General features: G+C 29.9%; 2 non-coding genes across 2 annotated transcripts; both read right to left on the bottom strand.

Annotated features, from left to right (window-relative positions):
• Positions 1-15,539: 15,539 nt before the first annotated feature.
• On the bottom strand, positions 15,540-15,628 carry LOC128197599 (small nucleolar RNA snoR31). The gene has a single exon (XR_008250229.1). It is a non-coding gene; the product is annotated as a small nucleolar RNA snoR31 (small nucleolar RNA).
• A 339-nt stretch (positions 15,629-15,967) lies between these two features.
• Positions 15,968-16,052, bottom strand: LOC128197618 (small nucleolar RNA SNORD25). Its single transcript, XR_008250246.1, has one exon. It is a non-coding gene; the product is annotated as a small nucleolar RNA SNORD25 (small nucleolar RNA).
• Positions 16,053-16,944: the final 892 nt, after the last annotated feature.

Raw genomic sequence — 16,944 nt, 5'->3', positions numbered from 1 at the left:
GGTTTTGGCACATGAGAGGAAAAATAGGCAACAAACCTGCTCTGATACCATATCAGAGATGGTATGAGAGAAGAAGAGTTGGAATGAGAGAGATCCATGACAATAGTGACGAAGAAAGCATATAAGCAAAGGGAAAGCATGAGACAGTTAAGGGAAACATAAAACTCTTATTGAATCTAGGTATTTTTGTCTTACATGAGAGAAAGGGAAAACCTTAGCTTATATAGGGTTTCTCCAAACAGAGAAAGGGGGAAAAGGGGAAAGAGGGAGAGTGTGTGTGAGACTTTTATTTTCTTTTTATTTTCTTAATCAATTACAAACATAGAATCTCTCCACCAGATCCTTGATCAATGTCATATCAAGTTCATATTCATCAACCAATTCATCATGCAATATAAATTAATATCTTATTTCAAAACCAATATTAACCTTCATATTTCATCAAAGATTTTCTTACCACTTTTTTAGATATATTGCACAATCAACATAACAACATATGCATGAGCTATTTGAGAATTTAGAAAGAAAAATGCAGTTTCCAAAAAACTTAAAATTGTATGTTCTTGCATTCAAATTAGATATAATCAAATGATTAATGCAATGGAAAAAGAATCAACTCAATTAGATCTCTATGGTAAAAGTTATACAATAAACAAACAACAAAGGTCAAAGTTATCAACCATCTAAACTACTGGAATATTATGTATAAAAGTTTTCTAATTGCAAGCCTCTAATTAAAGATCCGATCGGTCAAAATAAATAACAATATATCTAAAAGCCATAGTAAAACTTTCAATTCGATCGAACGATTAATAAAGTGGGAATCTTACTTTTACCGAGATGGCTTAGAGACATAACTAAGGTGGTGATCAAATCATTCAAAATGTGGAACTAATTTCTCTAAGCTGAGATATCCAATTAATAATTTGAGTGATCAATGTGAATTAATATGTCTTAGGAACCATATATCAAAGTTTCAGTTTGATCCAACTGTTAATTATTGAGAATTTAGGTTTTATCAAGACAACTTAGAAACAAAAATAAAATAGTTATCAACTCTCTTCAAAATACAAAATTAATTTCTCTAAACTTAGTCATTCAATTAATAATTCAAGCGGTCAAACATAATCAATATATCTTAGGATCAAAATTTGAAGTTAATATAAGGATAAATGAAGTGGAAATGAAAGTTTTACCAAAGTAACTCGGAAAATTAAAAATAATAAAAATATAATCAAGAAAATTAAAACCTCCACAAATAAATAAGATAAGTACTTTTACTAAAATCAAACATACTCATGTCTCATATTCATATTCAAAATCTTAAAATATATAATTATCATGCACAAAAGAATAAAGTTAAATCACTCTACTTCCTTTTGAGTATTTTATTGATCAAAGAGTGCCTTCGAGTAGCTCTCCCTCAACTTCCAAGACAATTGCAAGCTCCAGAAGTTCTCTTCTGTCTCTTCTGTCTTGCTCTCTTTTGCACCAAATGTCTCTTGTTCTAAAATCTCTTTCATGTTGCCTTTCAATTTATAGGCCACCCTTCATTTTGCTAGTTGTGATGGTAGACCACGCTATTCCTTATTTTCAGTATGAAATCCTCAAAAGGTGTCTAAAAGGTCCCAAAATTTTCTCATCATGAAATTATGGAAAGGCACCCTATCACTTCCTAATTTTTTGTATGAGCTTTAGAAATATGTTGGCTGGTCCCAAAAGTATCCCACCATGGATTTTTACATTTAACGAGATCTCATTTTATTTATTATTATTCTTATAGCAATTTGTCAGACCTCATTAAAAACGCACCCAAAACTCCTCTGAGCGGACGCCAGGTGTCAAGCGAAGGAAATCTGAAAATCAAAAAGTGGAAAACAGGTGGCTACGGGAGAGTGGACGTTCGGTCTTGGTAACGGTAGTGGTAAATGCCAAATTCCAAAATCCCATGCCACTTCTTTACATGCTCACCTTCTTCTCCAAATCTCTGAACCATTTGGTCCTCCTTCTCTCTAAATTTCTTCATCTTCTCTCTAAGAAAACACTCACTTTCTCATCTCCGATCACCATTCAGGCACCGCAAAAGCACTTCCGACGTCCAGAGCTTCTAGTTAAACCGTTCGGTTTGTGAAGTTGAGCTGGTAAGTTCTTCCCTTCATCCAATCGTGCGTTTTCTTGGACATGCAAACCAAGTCCTGGTTTCAGGTGTTGATCACCCTTTTCAAATGAGTGGTTCTGATAGTGTTGGGTTTTCACTTGGTGTAGTTTGGATTGTTGAGTGTTGAGGGTAGAAGGACGTATAGAGGTGAACCATATACACTATCGGGAAGCGTTCAGTCACGTTAGAGGTAAGGGAAGCTTATATAATTTGATTGTATGTTCGTTTCTACATTCGTTTTAATGGATGCATGTTTGTTGAGTTGCTGAATGAATATGAGGTATGATTGTTGATATGTTTTGATTGTATGAATGTATGAAAATAGATGTTGAGGAAAGGAATTGGTGTAAAGAATGATAAGTATGTAATTCCCTATGAAAGTGTACGTTTGTCATTGAATGGTCCTTGACCGTTCGGTTTTTCTAGTGGACTTGGTTGGAATTAAATTCTTTCATTTGGGAAGAATCCTAGTTGAGGACGATCGTCTTTGTTTTGTAATACTTGTACATGAGCGTTCGGCCAAGGGTAGTCGTCCCTTGGTAATTGGTTATAAACCCAAGTATATCTATATGTATTTGTATAATTCGTTTGTTCTTAAACACTACTAAAAAATGGTATCCATTATATTTATCAAGCCTTTTCTCTATAATTTAGTAGTACTTGGTCTTACACCAAGTGCTCGTGCTGAGTAATTGCTTAGTCTTACACCAGGCACTCTTTGTCCTTTCTGTAAAATATATATATATATATATATATATATATATATATATATATATATATATATATATATATATATATATATATATATATATATATATATATATATTTATTCACCGGATCCAGTTAAGTACCCTTATTTGATGTCCCTCAGTGTCTCTCTAAATTGGTTCCAGCCTAGAGTTTTAGTACTCGGCCTAGGCTTGTTGGTGTTCGGTCTAACTCGTGAGTCAGTTCATCCAATTGGCTCACTTAGTATACAAACGTTTGGTTCTAGTCGTTCTCGAGAAATATTATGTTAATCACTCCCTTTCTTAAACTAATGATTCACTCTCTCTCGGTTTTGACCCGCTTGAAACTGGAGACCTTTGGTCTCACTCCAAGCGTTCAGTCTTATTCAGAGTCGAAGTTAACGTTCGGCATTTGGTATTTTCAGAGATGTTTATTCAAATTGATCTCATTGAGGTCTTATTAATGAAAGATGATGAAATATGATATAAACGAAATGAATTGGATTATGAACGAGCGTTTCGTGAAGGAATAGCTCATGAATGAATATTGGAATTGGTAAAGTATGAATGTGGGCATGCTAAGCTGGCAGTTCATCCTGATATTCCATGATTACTCGCTCTCACTTAGAGAAGGGTAAGTCATGCGTGGGAATGGCAGGAGGTCCTAGTCCTTATGGTTAATTTGGACAAATAGGACTAACCTTGGGTGGCAGTTGTTGAGGGTATCCTAGTTACTACATCACCCGAGTGCACGAACGTCGTAGCTACACAGAGTTCATACAGTCCGGACAGTCAGAGTCTAGTCTTAGGCTTTGCATGTATAAGTGAATGAAATGATCTTGTTTATTTTGAATTGTGTGAAATCTATGTTGATACTTGAATTGAATTACATAAGCTTACCCTATGTTTCCTGTCTTGTCTGTTTTGTGTGTTCGTTTGTCTTTCTGTTGCAATGATCATCCATGCGAATGTGAACAGAAGGAGACGAGCTGCTGGAAAAAACGTTGGAAGAAGAAAATTTAGTTAAAGTAGAAGTTAAGACCGAACAGTAGAACCGTTCGGTCAGTATATTAGTTTAGTTGTAAGATAATAGTTTGATCATTTTTCCCCTTTTCTTTTGTATGATCGTCCGTTATAGACCTTTTGTAAATCGTTCGGTCGGGGTTTGCTTATTTTTTACAGTTTTAACTTTCTTGTCTTTCTGTAAGGTCGTTCGGCCACAAGTGTACGTTCTTTATTTTGTAAGACTGATCTGTAATATTAATCGATGTGATTATTCTATTATATAGTTTTTACACTGTATTTTGGAATGTTACACAATTCAACTAAATATTTTACCTAAAACGATTGATTTCATTACTATTTGAATCCACAATATGGGAATTCTAATTTACTTATCTATTATATTTATATATATATATATATATATATATATATATATATATATATATATATATATATATATATATATATATATATAAACATTAATGTTTTAGTTAGAAACAAAGTCACGTATATTTACAATATTTTTAATTAGAAATACTTTAAGTAAACTAAAAAATAATTCCACAATTGACCAAAAGACCTTAATTTAATACCTCTCAATTTAATAAAGACTAAAAGTATAATTTACATAATTATTCTCTTATTTTGTACATGAGAATAAAAAGACAAAGTATTGTCCTTAGTACTATTCAATTGTTGGTGACTTTTTAGCAGTGATCTGGTGGGCATGGATGAGTATGAGCACCTTCATAGTCTACATGTATATCTTCTTCCATCATTCTTGAATTTTCTGCAAAATCAAACAAAAAATTTAAGTTAAAAAAATTAGAAGAGTTTAAGATGGTGGTTATTGAAGCAAGAATCAAACAATCCATCTTAGTAACGTGATGTGACAATTTAAGGATTTAGCATCCGTTAATCATATGCATGCTATTTGTATAATAAAAATATTACTTTGATACATTTTCACATTTGATATAATATCTTTCACTTTCTGATTATAAAAAAATATGTTAAATAAATATAAATGTGTCAACTTACTATTATCTTTTATATATAAATAAAATAAAAATACAGTATATTTTTTTTTAAAAAAATGTGGTTTAATTTTTACTGGTGAATTAGGTTTGAATTAATAGAGACATATTTAATTAAATTAGTCTTCAGTAAAGTTATCTTTTAAAAACATTTTTTACTGAAAATATATTGTTTTTCCTTTTCTACAAGAAAGAAAAAGAGTTTCTGGTAAAAACAGATTGGTCTAAGCTATAAAAATATAACATAATAACCGAGATGAAATACAAATTAATTTTTTTAGAGATCAATTATAAAACCGTTAAATATTTATGAATACGTTATTAGAATGAAGAAAACAAAAACGACTTTTGAAAAGAAAATTGTCACATAAATAAAAGGTATTTAATGCGTACTCTTCAATGTAATTTAAAATATACTTAATAAATTGAATTTAACACATAATGACAAAAACATTAAAATAATAAAATCAATACCAACGTAGACATTTAAATTCACACATAAATATAAATAAAAAAAACTCTTAAGAAAATAAGCTAAAGAATAATTATATACTCTCTATTTTTAATTTTATTCAATTTTAGTATTTACTTATTTGAAAATGTATTTTTCGTTAAAAAATGAATAAAGTGATATCTAAAAAGTTTCTTTTCTCACTAGTATATTATATCATTTAAATATTTAGTCTCTTCATAGCATGCAAATATTGCAATGAAAAAACTACATATAAACCTTTTAGAGTTTTATCTTTAAACATTTTAATTACTTTTAAATCTAACGCATGTATTTTACTTTTTTGTAAAAAGAAAATAAAAGAGATTAAAAATAATACGCAATGAATTACCAGAAAATTTGACATGTGGTTGACTCGGAAGCATGACTCTGGGTAACTTGTCCAACCATTGATGAGTTTGCTCAATTTTTGAGACTAATGCGATGTTCTTCTCTGTGTCTGCATAGGTTTTTGGATCAATAAAAATTATTAAAATTCACAAAATTTAATGATGTTTAACCACCCTCTGTTTAATTTTTTTGTCTTTTTTTTGGATTACAAGCAAAATATATATGTTAAGAAAAATGTTACTAGTACTCTTTTTCCTAAATACAGAAAAAAGGAACTTAATCTCTTGATTTAGCAGAGTATGAACATGCTTATGTTTATTAAAATATATATATATATATATATATATATATATATATATATATATATATATATATATATATATTTAAGAGAAAGAGAAGGTTGATATAGTATGAAAATCTATACCTGTGGGAGTGGCACGACCAAAACAAGGAACAGCAAAAGCACAGATAACAGCTATGAAACAAAAGACTAAGAAACTTGAAGAAGCCATTGCTAACTTTTGTGAGAAATTGTCGAATCAATTTGGTCAAGATTTACAGTGGTGACTTTTTGATGTATAAATAAGGCCTTTTGAACGTTATGTATGATACTTAATGTGATAATTCAGCATTAATGCTCTTGACCTGTTAAGATACGTGTGTCGAAAACTAACTTGTTTAACTTTTAACAAATCAATTGATTACTTTAGAACTGATGAATAATTATTAATTAATTAATTAGTAATTGTAAAAAGGCAATAAAGTTTGTGATTTTTAGGAAAAAAAAATATTTTTGTATAATTATAATTTCAGATTTTAAAAAAAGTTTAAATTTTTAATACTTTCATTTTTTTTAATTGCATGTTTTTTATTTTAAAGATCATTTTATTTTAAGTAGTGAGTATTAATATTTTTAAATGGTGTTGACAGAGAATAACAAAAGGTCTTAGTTACTAAACTGTTTTGGTTATAGGACGAAGAAGACTAACCTTATGAGTAGTAGGATGATAATCCCTTTGTTTATGATTTTGTAAAGTACAAATATTACTACAAGTGTACACTTACATTGAAACCCAAAGTCAAAAGTATGTATCGAAATAATTGAGTCCAGTATGAATCTTTATATATGATATAATTGTTTTTCTGAATAAGTGAAGTATCATAATATGATTATGTATGTTTTTTGAAAACCTGTTTTGCACATTAACTTGCCATGTTGTTTTCTTTAGTGTTTATGTGGTTTCTTTTGTGATGATTACTTTATTGGTGTAAACAAATGAGAAATAAGTGTTAAAATATCTTTAGTAAAAAACGTGATGTAGCATAATTTTGTTCTTGGTGGTCTTTAGTTGGTTTAGATATATTTATTATTATGGTTATTTTTTTTAAATAATTATATTAATACTATATCTAAAAGTGTAAAATAAATATATTTTTGTTTTATTAATTTTATAACACTTTATTTTATTAATTGTAAATTGCTAATATTGGAATGTTACAATTACAATATATAACATTTAAAAGTTATATATCAATACAAAAAATCATACATTTTAAATTTGATACTCTAAAAAATAAACAGACTTGAACACTATAATTGGTCATAATCCGATGATTATGTAGCATATTCACATAAATTATTTTGTCCTTCAAAATATTGCTTTATGTTTTTGTTATGTGAGTTAAATTCGTTTATATAAATAGGAGTTTCTCGTTACCAAAACAAAATTTACAATAATACATAACTATTGTTAAAAATAAATGCTTAAGATTTTTTATAAAGCTAAAATAAAAATTTTAATTAAGAAAATATGATTAATTAATTTTAATGAAATCTTATTTCATTTATCTTATTCTCTTTGTTTATAGTAATTCAACTAAATATTCTACCTAAAGAGATTGATTTCACTACTATTTGAATCCACATTATGAGAATTTCAGTTTACTTTTTCATTTACCATATCTTTATTTAGGAATTATTATTATTATTATTGGTAGTAGTACATCTAGGTGGAATCATGATATTTAGAACTAAAAACTAGTTCCATAGTTAATTCAAAATAAGATAATTAAAAATATTGAGATAAATAAGATAAAAATAATAATAGGTTTTTATTCTCTTATTTTGTACATGACAATAACAAAGAGAAGATAATGAGCACAGCATTGAATTGTTGATGATTTTTCCTATGGGGGGCAGTGTTCTGGGGGACAGTGACGCTTACCAGCATCTTCATTGGCCACATTTTTATCATTTATCATTATTTTTGAATTTTCTGCAAAAACAAATAAAAAAGTTAAATGAAAAAGTTCAAAATAAAAAATTTAGAAGAGTTTAAAAGAATGAATCAAACCATCTTCTTAATGCGATGTCACAAATTAAGGATTTGATTTTGATGTAGTTTTACAATCTATGTATATAGCATCAATGAATATATATTTTGAAACTTCTTTTTATTGGTGAATCATGTTTGAATTAATGGACACAGATTTATATTAAATTAATCTTTGGTGAAGTTATTTTTAAAAATATATATATTGAAATGTACTGTTTTTTTTTTCCTTTTCTACAAAAAAAAGTTTACGAAGGAAAAGAGTTTGTTGCAAAATCAGATTGGGCTAAGCTTTTGTCCAGCCCAATTCTTTGCTTCAATGGGCCGAATAATATAAGCTTATAGAGACATTTTTTATTTTAAGAATTAACACTTTAATAATAGAAATTTTGGGACTATATTTATTATTATGATTAAAATATCAAAATATAAATCTAAAAAATTCTGAAATTATTTAAAAAAATAACATAGTAGATACGAAGTAGAAATAATTTTTTTTAGAAATCAATTACTCTATCCGAATAAAATATATTTAATGAATTGGACTTAATACTTTCACACGCATTTACCACTAAACGCCCGATGAAAAAACATTAAAATAATAAAATCAATACCAAGTTAGACATTTAAATTCACACACAAATATTTCAATGTAAAAACTACATTTAAACCATGAATAATTTAGTGTTATATCTTTAAACCATTTTTTAATTATTTCAAAATCTAACACGTATATTTTAGTTTTGCAAAAGATAAATAAATAAAAGATATTAAAAATAATACGTAATGAATTACCAGAAAATTTGACTTGTGGTTGAATGACTCTGTCTTCCCCATCCAACAATTGATGACCTTGGTCAGTCTGTAGGGATAATGGGATGTTCTTCTCTGTGTCTTCATAGGTTTTTGGATCTGAAAAAAATATTAAAATTCACAAAATTTAATAATGTTTAACCACTCTCTGTTTGATATGTTAAGAAAAATGTTAGTAGTACTCCTTTTCCTAAATGCAGAGAGATTTAGCAGAGTATGAACATGTTTATGTTTATAAAAAAAACATAAACATGAATATATATATATACCTGTGGGAATGTCACGACCAAAGCAAGGAACAGCAAAAGCACAGATGATACCGATCAAGCAAAGGACGAAGAAACCTGAAGAAGCCATTGCTAACTTTTCTCAGAAATTGTTGATTCAATTCAGTGGTGGTTTTGTGAGCTATAAATAAGGTCTTTCAATGTGTAATAATTTAATAATTTGTTATTGAGTATTCTTCCTCTTGGATTGTTAAGGTATGTTTATATATAAAAAAAATACTTTATGGTTAATTATTTAATTTTTAATAGTCAATTATATTAGAAGTGGTTGATAATTGTTATTTAATTAATTAATAAATGCAAAATCACATAAATAATTTTAGGTTTCAAAAAGTAGTTAAATTTTTTAATACTTTATTTGGAAAAATAATTTTATTTAAATTAGTTGAACCAGTAACCATTAATTACATTTAACTTTTATTAATTTCTAGAAATTTAAATAATTCTTTCTAGTTTGACCTACATAACAAATTTTAAAAATTCAAAGTAATGTATTAAAAAGTATAGTTAAGAAATAAAATTAGAAAATCAGTCTCCTTTTTCTCCCTAAAGAATGGATTGACCAACATAACACTTGATTTAATATATCAAACTCGCCTTGCATAACCACAAGTTTGTGGGACTTTAAATCAAACAAAAATATAAAACTCTTTTATAATTTTTTAATCTCAAATTTGAATATCTTATAAAAATAATATTTTACTGCAATGAACAATTATAAATTGTTTACTATATATTATAAATAAATAAGGAAAAAACCTATATTAAAATAGACGATGAAATAGAATATAAACTCATTATTTATAAGATAATGAATAGAAAATAATGAATGGAAGTATTTAATTATAGATTATACTATGTAAGAGTTTAAAAAATTGTGTTTTAGAATTGATAGTGTGATTAAAATGATGAGACTTTATTATTTTAATATTAAAAGTTTAAAGAATAAATAAAAATTTTATAAACGAGTTTCATTATTTAAAAACACATATTCTCTTTATAACCTTTTCTCAGAACATTCTCTCTTCTCTTTAGATATTTTACAATTTGTTCATTCTTTTGAAGATCAGAGATAGTAAGATTTCTCTTGGTGGTGAGCTCAACAAAATCAATTGATTAGTTTCTTCAATAGGGTAAGTTGATTTTTTTTTCCTTTCTTGGTTGATTAATTTTTTTTTGCATGTGGCCCTTTTTGGCTCACATATAGTGTTTATGTTCTTTTTGCTAGTCTTTGTTGATTACTTGTCCTAATGGTGTGTCCTGATCGTGTTTATGTTGTTCATAGAGATAGATTGAGGATCCAGTGAGCTTAAGAGTGTTTTAGGGGTAATCAAGTTGTTTGGTTGCCTTTTAGATAAGGGACGCTAATTGCTATAATGTGTATTAGTTGGATAATTGTGATGTTTTTGGTATGTTGTTTACATTTGATTGATGTTTGTACTTTTGTATGTTTTGATTTGAGTTTTTCTTGTTGTTTGTATTGTTGTGATAAAGAGAACTAAAGAGCTGAACATTTGTACAAATTGGTATAAGCTTTAAGGTATACAATTGTGTTAAACCATTTCTCAGGAAAAGAAATACCAATCCAAATAATTGATTAGGTCTCATTTCACTTAAATCACAAATCTGAGTGTCTTGTAATCTGATATAACATTGAGCGATACTAGTTGGGCATTGAGCACAAACTTGATTGTGCAAATCTAAAAGCATTTTAGCTTCAGATCATTGAGAGTCCCTTTTTCACTCTAAGATAGGACATGGTAAATTAGGGTGCAAAGAATCATCTTAAAACAGTTAAATCATATCAAATATCAACTTTTACATTGATTAAATACAATAACTCATATAAACACACATAACATTTGACATTAGACTCAATTATCTAGACACATGTCTTTGACATAGGGCTTCAACATAGACGTGCACTTGTAATGGTATTTATGCTATATAGTCATATACAAAAGGGTTATCACTCTACCACTTACAAAGTTAGTCCCCTTCGTGCCTAGGACCAACAACACATTGGTTAGGACCTTTTGTGACTCTCACCACATAACTCATTCTACTCTATTTGAGCATGAATAGTTATTAGAGTTCATAATATCTCCTTTTTGACCCATATGTCAATGCATACACTAAATGTTACCTCTACACAAAATTTCACCTTGAAATTCTCTCAACAACATTTCCAAACATATCATTATAACATCTTCATTTTCACAAACCCAGTCTTCATACTCAAACATATTTAAAGCTAATTTAAATCAATGCCAAACAACCAAGAATAATATAGCTCAAACATGCAAATTAGCACTCAGAAATGGTGTCCAACGCCAAACTTCTCGCAAAAGGTGGTGCTCAACACCAGTCTTGGCGATTATTGCCATTTTTCTTGCAAAAATTTGCGCTCAACAACCATACTCTTCTACTACTTAGTATTGTGGAATTAAATTGCTTCAGACCTGCAGTGATAATATGGCGTTCAATGGTTCCATGTTATAGTTCAACACTCAAGCATTCACAAAAATGGGCTCAAAAGCCAACAACAAAAGGTGGGAGGACCATCTACGTCCAAGTCTAGACAAAAGGAAAGGAAGAAACTATATTCTATGACTCAACCTTAAGGGACTAGAGGGTTTCATTCTTAACAACAATCTCATTTTTTTAGGATCCACTGCTTTCAGTGTGAAAGACCACATTTGAGGAATGATTGTCCACAGTTGGTTGGCCCTAAGAATTGCTTTAATTGTGAGAAAGAAAGGCATTTTGTCAAAGACTATCTTTTTAACAAGAGCATAGAGATAAAACCCTTGTCCCAGCCTTAGTGTAGAAAAGAGGTGACATACCTCAAGCTTCAAGAAGGGTCTACAAAAGCAGCTGGTTCAGGTAACCTTATCATTGGAAGTTGTGTGATAGCTAGTATAAGTTTGTGTGTGTTGTTTGATTTTGGAGTGACATCCTCTTTTGTGTCAGAGTATCGTGTTTAAGAGTTGTGTCTGCATGTGAGGGAGTTGTTGTATGATTTGGTGGTATCTACCCCAACTTCAGGTTTGGTTAAAACATTTGCAATTTGTGCTAGATGTTCAATTTTAGTGACGAACGTTCAAAGTCAATCTTGTATGTCTACTTCTACAAGGGTTGGATGTGATATTAAGGATGAATTGGTTATATGCCAATCACATTCTTATTTATTACAACAAGAAGAGGTTGTTGTTCTCAAGTTTAGAAGATCTTGAGTTTTTGTCTTTGAATCAGGTCATTAAGGAGGCCAAAGAGGGGTATCAGGGTTTTATCATCTTGAATCATTTGACTATTGAGGAGGGTGATAGGAATACTGAGATTCTTGTGGTGAAGGAGTTTGTAGATGTTTTTACTGATGAAGAGTCAAGGTTGCCTCCTAAAAGAGAAGTGGAGTTTTTTATCAATTTGGTGTTCAAAGTAGAACCAATATCAATAGCTTCATACTGTATGGCTCCAGTAGAGTTGATAGAGTTGAAGAAACATATAGAAGACTTATTAGAAAAGTAATTTATCTGACCCAGTGTGTCACTGTAAGGAGCATTAATGTTGTTAAGTGAATAACAAGGGTGGTAGCTGAAGGTGTGGATTACAAGCAGTTGAATAAGTTGGCATTAAAAAGAAATTACCCCTTGCCAAGGATAAATTATGTGATGGATCAGTTGCATGACGCTGTAATATTTTCAAAGATTGATCTGAGATCAGGGTATCATTAGATTTTGGTTAAGGCTGAAGATGTGCAGAAGACAGCGTTTATGTCAAGATACAAGCATTATGAGTGTGTAGGTGCCTTTTGGTATGACTAATGTTCTTATCTTATTCATGGACTATATAAATATAATCTTGAAACCCTTTCTAGATAAGTTTGTCGTAGTCTTCATACACGATATTTTTATCTACTCCAAAACTCATGAGTAGCATGTTTAACATCTTAGAACGATGTTTGGTATTCTAAGAGAGATGTTAGTATGTCAAATTGTCTAAGCATGAGTTTTGACAAAAGGAAATGAAATTTTTAAGCTATGTGATATTAGCTGAAGGAATATCTATAAATATAACTAAGATGAAGGCAGTATTGAAATGAGAGCATCCTAAGCCTTTGTAACCCGCAAGGATCAACCGTCAACGTAAGAAAAACTTTCAAAAGCTAAAATAGAGATTGACAAAATGCTCTAGTATTGATAGTACTTCACACAAGTAGATATTTTGAGGTTTTTTTATGATTTTTCATGCTTTAAGAAGTTAAAGATTCATGAGAAAAACTATTATACCCATGATTTGGAATTAGTAAGAATGGTTTTTGCCTTAAAGACATGAAAACACTACTTATTTGATCAAAATGAATTAAATATGAAGCAGAAACTATGGTTAGAGTTTCGGAAAAACTATAACTTTGAACTATTATACCACGTAGAAAAAGTTAATATAGTTGCTAACGGGGGATTCTTTCATTTCAAATTACTAATATTATTATCTTTATCTTAATGATACATAATCATGTAGCCAATATAAACTTTGAGCAACCCTTTCAAATTTAAAGAATTTTTGTCTTTCTTTACTACATTTAATTTAAGGTTTAATCATTCACTAAGTCCCTATTTTCGCGTGGAATCTCAATTTAGTCCCTTTGTTTCTGAAAATCTCAATTGGGTCCCAAATTTATGAAAATTGCAACAATTGGATCCTTTCCGTTAAACTGACTCCAACGGCGTTAGTGTGTGTCTAACGTGGCACGCTGTAGTTAGTTTCTTAGCTGACGTGGCTGACTGAAGCAGGGGCACAGTGAAGCACGTGGATAATAACAATATTTTAAGTAAAAAAGAAAATAAATATTGGGATTCAGATTTTGAATTGATCTAATTAGGGATTGGGATTGTTTCTGAGTACTTCTAGGGCCTGAGATTTTAAACCAAAATTGATCGAACTAGCACCAACAATAGATCTCGAGAGGCTATTTACAATTTTAGTTGCCGAAGAGATGAAGCCAAAATTACCAATCCCTGCAGATGAGCTACCAAAGGCATACCAGCTCCTGCATCTTGACTTCTTTTAGTTTCCAGCAACTCTAAACCAGAAGATGATAGAGGTAAGCTTGTTGATGGGATAGGAGAGGATCCAAATTTGAAAACAGAAGTTGTCGGATATGAAGATGCCACCACTGGGGTAGAAGAACTGCTATTACTTGATGCCATTTTGCCGCGGGCCAGGCCCAGGAGAAAGCCCTCGACCCCAAACTTATCCGGGTAGACGCAGGAAGAGATGTAGGCCGGGACGTGTAAATTGGAGGGTGCTCTTGCACGGGTTGTGGAGTGCGCGGAGGAGAGGATGTCTTGTCCGACATCGCCACTGACGTAGAAGCCGGCGAAGGGTTGAATGGTTGAACCCCGCAGGTGTTGTTAGTGCATCCCGTTTTGAGAGGGTGGTTGATGCATGTGATGCAATCGGTGCCTTTGGCTTGGATGCAATCGGCTGCCACACTCGAACCCTAATTCGATCAATTCAAAATCTGAATCCCCATTTTGATTTAAAACATTCATTTTCTTTTTATTTAAAAATTATTATTATCCACGTGTTTCACTGTCCCTGCTTCAATCAGCCACGTCAGTTAAAAAACTGACTACAGCATGCCACGTCAAACACACACTAACGCCGTTGGAGACAGTTTAACGGAAAGGATCCAATTGTTGCAATTTTCATAAATTTAGGACCCAATTGAGATTTCCAGAAACAAAATGACTAAATTGAGATTCCACACGAAAATAGAGACTTAGTGAATGCCTAAACCTTAATTTAATGAGTTATTAATACAAAAATCATATATTTTAAAACTTTAAACTTTAAAATTCATATTTAAATTCAAATGAAAACTAAAACATCCGATCCCAAGTAACAATAGATTTGAAAAATTAACTCATTAATAATTCTATATATTCTTTATTTTTTAAATTTTCCAATAAAAAAATATTTTAAAAAAATTAACATGAAATAAATTAATTACAAATTTATTAAAAGAACCCGTTTCGTGTATAGGCACTAGTTTATTAAAAAGAAGCTGTTTCAGTTTAAGACCAAATTACTTTTAACATCAGTCTCCAATTATAAAAATTCAAAATCATATATAAAATATCCTTCGTTTGTTATTAATCAAAATAATGTTAACTTAATCTTAATTTGCCAATTGCTCACTGTGCTGACATAGAAAATGCAAGAAACAAGAAACATCAAAATAAATCCTGCTGCTACAAATATAGTAGTAGATGTAAATGCAATTGTGCAAGCCAGAAAAAAGCATAAGCCAGAAAAAAAAATACTAAACCAGGTAGATTCAGAAGCATAAAGAATGGTTTACAATCACTAAGATATCTCAGATCAAGTGTTGGATTATATACTTTGCTTCATCACAATCTGCCAAGGCTTTTATATAATATTTCAAATAAAACTTCAATTCCCCATCTCATACACAGTAGCATTCAAGACACCTTCGAAAGAGAAGTATATATTCTGATAAATATAAACTCAATCTCAAGAGATTCAAAACACTAACCTCAATCACTAAATTATATTGAACCCAAATCATAAACTCCAAAATTTTCAAAACATTTGCCAAACTCATCGAGCAAACATACATCAAATTTGAAGCCATTTTAGCTCCCATATACAACACACCCAAATTAAACATTAAGAATACGAAATTATACACATTTGATAAGCAAAAACAATTAAAAAGCTCAGAAAATACGCAAACATAATAACTCAGTCCCTTAAATGTTAATTAATGGTTGCGATCATACCCGTAACTCATTACTGGTCTGTAAGACTAGTCACAGTTAAAAACAAGAAACACCCATTTCATCAATCAGCAAAAGAATGCAAACCCAGAAAACAAAATCGAAATTTAACTGCCCCAGAGATCCCCAAAAATTCAGAAGGAAGAAAAAAGGGTTTTGCGTTGGGACATGAAAGGGAAACACAAGCTAGGGCTTTTCGGCCGAAATTGAATTAAGACAACACGCAATATACAAAAAAATACTAAAAGATTTCAGCAAAGAGGCTTATAAGCAAAAAACCCTAATTTGAGTTGAGGTAGCGAAGGGGTCGAGTTATAGTTTATATAGAGAACACGTATATGTGGATCTAACCAGTCCAACTAATTTGGGCTTTGACTCTCTTAAATTATTAATTCGGCCCAGATACTGCTTTTCCGGTTAAATATTTTATTTACTTTTAATATAATTTAAATCTCAAATTTATGCTTAAAAAATGTATAACCATCGTGAAAAAGAAAATTAGGCTAAATATTAATGATTCATTATCAAAGCGCTTGTTTTATTTAATGCACTGTGTATATATACAAGACAGAGAACTTTTAGATATTTTAACGTTTGGAAAAGTTATAGTTCAATTGCTAGGTCCTATTTGTATAAAAATTATGTGGTGAATTAACTATAAATTTTTATTAATATATTCATCAAAAATATATTTTTAAAAATAAAAATATTATCATAATTATAATTAATGATTAAATAACATAACACATGCTAATTGAGTTGGTTTAAGCTATGATAATATATAAAAAAATAAATTTTAAGTTTAACTCAACTTTACAAAATCGACTTTTAGAATAAAATTTATATATTGTAAATTGATTTTATTTCTAATTGAAATGAGATTTTTAACATAAATTTTTATAAATTCTCTTTTCTTATGAATAAAAAATAAAAGTA

This window comes from Vigna angularis, chromosome 6, assembly GCF_016808095.1.
Source record: "Vigna angularis cultivar LongXiaoDou No.4 chromosome 6, ASM1680809v1, whole genome shotgun sequence".
Lineage (NCBI taxonomy): Eukaryota > Viridiplantae > Streptophyta > Magnoliopsida > Fabales > Fabaceae > Vigna > Vigna angularis.
The sequence above is the reverse complement of the archived record's forward strand: the minus strand, read 5'-3'. Positions and strand labels throughout refer to the sequence as shown.